Consider the following 6,297-nt stretch of genomic DNA (forward strand, 5'->3'; position numbering starts at 1 on the left):
TTACTACTATTGGTCTGACTGTCACATAGTGGGAGGTACTGGTGATGAGAAAAGACTGAAAAGACTCATTACCAGTTAGGATCAAGTAAAGGAGGCCTCTTCCACCCAAGGCTTCCGAGGAGCTGTACCACCTCCCTGGGGATGGATGGGGCTTTTAAGCAGCCAGCCTGTATTTATTGCACTGGGGTGACACCCTGGGAATCAAAGAGGTATCTGAAGAGAAAAGAATGTTCTCCTTGGGAGGAACTATAACATGTTTTGGTACCAGCCCCAAACAAACAATGTTTAAAATATTGACCTCTTGACAGAAGTTCACAGGCAGGGGTGTCTGATAGGGACTTGTGGTTAAGACCACCACCACTGGAAATATCCTGAAATGCAATGCAATTATGAACAGCCTTGTCCACCTGCCTCTTCCTCTCCCAGTCCAAGAAAACAGAATGTGTGGGATCTAAAAGAAAAAAATCTCAAACCACAGCCCTGCACAGACCTCAGCTGAGAAGAGCAGCCTTGGCAGGAGGAGCACCCCCATTGCCTTCCAGCAGATGCACTGTGACCACAGCTTACGCAATGAAGAAACTCAGTGGGCACTAAAGCCAATGTGGAGGCCAGAAGTCAAGGTGACCTTGGCTCCCAGCGGACTCCTTTGATCTAATTGCTTAAATCATATTCTTCCACTGTCACCTCCTCTCCACCAGCCTCCTGCCAGGTCAGCAGACTAGAGTATGATCTGCTCACTGCCCTCTTGGACTTGGACTTGGGTACAAGAGTCCTCAGATGAGGTAATAACGGGAAAAGTACATTGTGGACTTTAATGCTAAAATGTTAATAGCTAACATTTATTGCAGTCTTTTGGTGTTTCAAGTATTGTTCAAGCACTCTGCTTATCTAATCTTGACAGTAACCCTATAAGGTAGGTACTTCAGAGATGAGGGAACTGAGTTTCAGAGAGGTTAAGTGACTTGCCTATGGTCTTCAGCGTGGAAGGTGCAGCCCAGGACTCTTAACTGGTAGCCTGTGGGCTAGGTGGCCAGAGGCCCCCCTCTCCCCCACTTCCCCCCATACTCTGAAGATCCAGACCTCATGGAGCCTTTGGAAAGCCTGATGCATATTAGTATGCTAATGCATCTGAGAAGTTCAGCAGTAAACACTTAAAAAGGAAGTTGATTATATTTCTTCCGTCTAACGCGTCTCACACTTAGTTGAGCAGCCCCCTACCCCACCCCCACCTTTAAATGGGATTCTTATTCCCCAAAACATAGAAGGAAGTGAGCCAGGGCTCTGTGAGCATCTTTGTGCAGGCATGGGAGGAGCTTCCTTTCCCAGGGCAGCCACTAATGCTGATGTGCTTGTCTCTGGCCAGGCTCTGGGCCAGTATCTAGCCTGGGATCAGTCATTGTAGCCAGACATTCAGGCAGTATCATTAGGTGCAACCTAGTCAGGGCCCCGGGGCTGGTGCCTGTGTACTGGGAACTAGGTCCAGAGAAGGACTTTTTTTTTTTAACCATTATTTCCTTACTCTTTACATTTTTTTGTTTACAAGAGAGAGAAAGACAACTACAATGTTTTAAGAAAAAAAAAGGGTGAAGAAATCAAATGGTTTAGGGGTGAAGTTGGCTCCAGATCTGTCTGAATCCAAGGACTAAAATAAAGTCCCCCCACCTCCCCATCTCTCAGCCTTGCCTTCTTGTGCTTTGGCTTCATTCATGGACAGCACTGTCCCCGTGGTGACTGACAGCAGCTTCAGGCTACATCAGCTTTATTGCTGGCAGATCCTATAGTTCCAGCCCAGGCCCTGGACCTATTTGGGTCCTGGGCCGTCCCTGCAACGATCTTTAGCACTTCTTCGATCAGCCAGGCTTGTGTCACAGGTCTGGGGGTGGGGATACCTCTCTTTACCACATGCAAAGTGAGTTGGAGATGGGCCTCTACCCCATCCCCCACCCCATTACAGTCTGCTATAAGGGAAAGGGGGAATTGACACTGGTCAGGCAAAACCAACAGCACCAGTACGAAGGGGTCTAGTATGAGCCAGGAGTTGTCTTCTCTTGCATGGTCACTCTTTGACAGAGCAGTTCCACCTCTTAGAGTTTATTCTAAGTAGATAATTGGACAGATATATTAAAAAAATATTAAAGAAAATAACATTCATTGAAACGTCCTTTGTAGTGAAAAACTAAAAAGTCTGTCAAAAGGGAATTGTTTAAATTAATTATTTACATCTGAATAATACACAGCCAACAAAAGTATGGTGTACAAAAGATTTTTTAATCAATTTTATAAAGTCCAGAATATATTGTTGAATGGAAAAACAGGTAAAAAATAATTTGTGGTAAGGTTACACTTTTGAAAAATTATTTATCTTTTTGAAAGATAATATATCTAAATAGAGGGATGCTTGAAAGTTTAAAAGATATTAGCAGTGTTTATTGCTGGTTGGTGAACTTTGGGTGATTTTTATAAGCTTTTTACTTTCCTGAAATTTTACCACAAACTTGTCTATTTTTACAATCAAAAATTATTTATTACAAGTGCAATTATTTACTCTCTTCAAAGAAAACTATTATTTTCTAAGATAATTAATCTAAGGTTCCTGGCGTGGGGGGATCCTATCTTCCCCCTTTAGCATCTATGTTCTCAAGGGGCACATTGGCAAGCAGAAGCTGAGGGGGTTGCCTGGGGCTCCTCATTCCTGTCCTGTTGTGGTCCTCTGGGGAAGCCTGGCTTTGTTCTTCACCTGCATTTCAGCAGTGTTTCAGTGCTCACGGTGTTTGGGGGAGGTGGCCCAGAGTTGCAAATAATCCTTTGATTTATCTAAGGATTATTAGGTCTTTGGGTGCTGCCCATCTCGTCTGAAAGCGTACGACAGTAAATCTTTTCTAACCAGTGTCCACCCCTCACTCTATGCCCATCCACCATGACTCTGGTAGCAAAGCCTTCAAGTGCCGTGTTGTCTCCTGGCTGGGAGTGTGTTTCCGCTTGTCTGAACCAAAAACAGCCTGAGGGCTTGGGCGCTGATCTGGATGTTGAGAGCTCTTCACAATTTTACTGTTTAATTGCTTTTGTGAAAAGAGATATTTTCTGCTTTCATTTCTTCTGTCACTGATACTAAATCATTTGTCCAAAAGACAAAAGGCCTTTTATAACTTCTTATTATCAATCATAAATAAAGCTGTGGTTTAAATTCAGTAAAGCCTTTTTGGGTGGCTGAGCTCATCTCTAGTTTGGTGCAATTCAAGATTTTGCCATTTTCAGTTTGTTTCACACAGGGTTATTAAAGGAAATGTGCTAATTAATTTTGAAATAAAAAGCTGTAAGCGTAAGGGGTTTTTTTTTGAGTCACAGCATAAGGCAAATTAGTCATGTTTTGGTCTCTATATTTAATCACTTTAGAACACATTTTTATTTGTATTTTCACTCACCTTGAATGGAGTAGAGATCACATAAGGGGTATAGTTTCCAAATCAAGTTGTTTGGATAAACATAGTTTTAACAAAGACTATCCCTAGCATCTGTAGAGTGCATTCTCCACACCGCTGCCAAGGGTGTTTCACTCAGTCACTTAAGACAAATTCTTAGCAAGTTACTGCCCTGCCTAAAAGCCTCTAATGTGTCTCCATTGCCTTTGGAGACTCATCAACTCCTTAGCCAGCATTTCAAGGGCCTCCCCGTTTAACCCCAACCCATCTCTCCAGTTAAAAAAAGCTCATTCCTGAGGAAGAATGCTCTTCCCTCTCCTTCAAGGCCTAATCTCACCCTCTCTGTGAGACCTCCATGCCTTTCCCAGGCTGGACCCTCTACAGCATCTCATGTGCCCTTATTATGGCCTTCCATGCTGACTCAGTTTCCACCCCTCTTCACTGAGGTATAATTGACAAATTGTATATATTTAAGATATACAACGTGATGTTTTGATACATATATACTTTGTGAAATGATTACCACAGTCAAGCTAATTATCATTTCCGTCACCTCACACAGTTACCTTTATCTGTATGTGCATGTGTGCTGAGAACACAAGTCTACTCTCTTAACAAATTTCAAATACACAATATAGTACTATTAAACTACAGTGGTTGCCAGGGGCTGGGGCCTGGGGGAAATGGGAAGATGGTACAAAGTTTCAGTTGTGCAGGATGACTAAGTTTTGGAGATCTAGTGTACACCCTCGTGACTGACTCGGTTTTAATTGTTTTTCTCCACTCAATCCTGTGCCCTCTGGAGAAGACATTCCCAAGTCTGGCTAAGCATCAGAGTCTCCTGGGTAGCTTGATAAAAATACAAAAATCCCTGAGCCCCATACCAGACCAACAGAATCAGAATCTCTGGGAGTGGAGTCCAGATATCCATAAATTTTAATCAGTTTTCTAGGTGATTCTGACCAGCAGGCAGGCTTGGTAACCACTGCCCCATTGCATTTTCCATGGACCCAGCCCAGTGACAGCAAGAAATGGAATGAGGCAGAGAGTTGAGGTACATGGAGGACTCACTCTGTATCAGCTCCTCTCTAAGAGATTTTACATCTGCATTTAATCTCAACCACCTCAAGAAATAGATTATAGCAAGCCCAAGCCTATTACTATAGACAAGAAAACCACAGTTAAAGGGGTTAGGCCCTTGTCCAAGATTCCCACTGGTAACAAAACCAGCTCTGCTGTCTTTTTAGGCTCATTCTTTTTACTTAACTCATGTTAATTAAATGTTAGTTAAAATAAGTTAACATCTATATTTTTAGAATCTCTGTGCCTTGCTCCCTTACATTCAATCAACCTGCAAGACCTACCCACTCTATCTGCCCATCTTCATTCTCTGCCATGTAGACCTCGGAAACAGCCTTCTAATTTGTCTCCTACCATTTCGCCTCTAATCTGTTTTCCTAACTGTAGCTGAGTAATCATTTAAACTTTGCAAATCTGCCAAAGCCACTGCTCGTGGTATATTTTACCACATATAAGCTTTTCATTTTTACATATAAAAATATGCCTAATTTTACCTTTATAGCTTTGAGGTTTTCAGACTTGATAATGGGTGTTTAAGTGAGCCTTCCCTGCCCTTTAGACTTCTAATGCAAATGACAATATAGGGGTTAAGTTTTACAATGAATAAAGAGTTTGTACATATTGACGTAGGAAGGCAAACCTCAGAAGAATGGGCAATAGGCATGAGAGGTAATTCACTGATGAGGAAATTAAACTAATAAACAAATAAATGAAAAGAAACCCCAATCACTAATGGTCAAAGAAACAAAGTGATGTCACTCAACTCCCCTCGGATTAGAAAAAATTAAAAACAGCTATGACCAGGACATGGAACCAACCAAAATGTCCATCAACAGATGAATGGATAAAGAAGATGTGGCACATATATACAATGGAACATTACTTAGCCATAAAAAGAAATGAAATTGAGTTATTTGTAGTGAGGTGGATGGACCTAGAGTCTGTCATACAGAGTGAAGTAAGTCAGAAAGAGAAAAACAAATACTGTATGCTAACACATATATATGGAATCTAAAAAAAAAAAAAAAAGGTACTGACGAACCTAGTGACAGGGCAGGAATAAAGACATAGACGTAGAGAATGGACTTGAGGACATGGGGTGGGGTGGGAGGGGGAAGCTGGGGCGAAGTGAGAGTGGCATGGACATATATACACTACCGAATGTAAAATAGTTAGTGGGAAGCATCAGCATAGCACAGGGAGATCAGCTCAGTGCTTTGCGATGACCTAGAGGGGTGGGATAGGGAGGGTGGGAGGGAGGCTCAAGAGGAAGGGTATATGGGGATATATGTATGCATATGGCTGATTCACCTTGTTGTACAACAGAAACTAACACAGTTTTGTGAAGCAATTATACTCCAATAAGGATCTATTAAAAAAAACAACAACTATGATACATATTGCTGGCAGCAATGTGGGAGAAGAGTACTCTTGTAAACTGCTGGTTCATAGGGAAGTTTCGTCAGCCTTTTTGGGAAGTGTTCTAGTAACATTTTAAAAGAAACTGCAATACTGTTTGTTCTAATTTCCCATTCCTGGAAATCAGTTTACTTTCCAGCTCAAAACCATTAGAATAAAGGACCTGTGAACAAGAGTATTTACTGCTGCATTGTTCAAATGGCAAAAACCTGGAGGTAGCATGATTGTCCATCCCTAAAAGAATTGTTGACTTTATTATGGAACATCCACATCATGGATGTGGAGCTTCAAAAAAAAGGGAGGGAGCAAGTCAAGACAGTAAAGACAAGGGATAAAAGGTTAATAAAAACTAATAAAATCATATCAGCATATGTGATAT

This window comes from Grampus griseus (assembly GCF_964374135.1).
Source record: "Grampus griseus genome assembly, chromosome: 6".
NCBI lineage: Eukaryota > Metazoa > Chordata > Mammalia > Artiodactyla > Delphinidae > Grampus > Grampus griseus.